The sequence below is a fragment of the Oratosquilla oratoria genome, chromosome 5 (assembly GCF_046742065.1).
Source record: "Oratosquilla oratoria isolate Oo_2021 chromosome 5, ASM4674206v1, whole genome shotgun sequence".
In the NCBI taxonomy this organism is placed as follows: domain Eukaryota; kingdom Metazoa; phylum Arthropoda; class Malacostraca; order Stomatopoda; family Squillidae; genus Oratosquilla; species Oratosquilla oratoria.
In genome coordinates, this window is record NC_134781.1 from 50,236,748 (window position 1) to 50,237,366 (window position 619).

The following is a 619-nucleotide window of genomic DNA, read 5'->3' on the forward strand; positions in this document are numbered from 1 at the left end:
AATCTTTTGCCAATTACTTTAAAATCGTGACGTCTTCTTGTATTTGATTGGTCTAATAAGAAGTAATCTTTGACATTGATGTTTTCAAAGCCTTTGAAGATTTTAAAAAACTCAATCAAACCTCCTCGCATTCTCCTTTTTGAAAGTGAGAATAAGTTTAGACTTTTAAGTCTTTCTTCATACGGGAGATTTCTCAGTCTTGGTATCATTTTGGTCATTCCCCGTTGCACTCTTTCTAGTTTATTAATATCTTTCTGGTAGTATGGGGACCAAAATTGTACACAGTATTCGAGATGGGGACGGACCAAGGGATTATAGAGGTTTAGCAATATTTTTTCTGATTTATTTTCGAAGATTCTTCTTTTCTTCGTACCACTAACTCTACACTTCCTCCTCCTATACCTACTCCTACTATTCCTCCCCTCCCCGTACTACTACTACTCCCCTTCCTCCTCGTACTCCTCCTTCTTCTCCTCATACTCCTACTTCTTCTCACAGCGCTACCTCTCTTCCTCCTCCTCCTTCTTCTCCTCATACTCCTCCTCCTCCTCCTTGACCTACTCCTACTCCTCTTACTTCTCCCACTCCTCCTCTTACTCACTCCTCCTCCTCTTCCCCC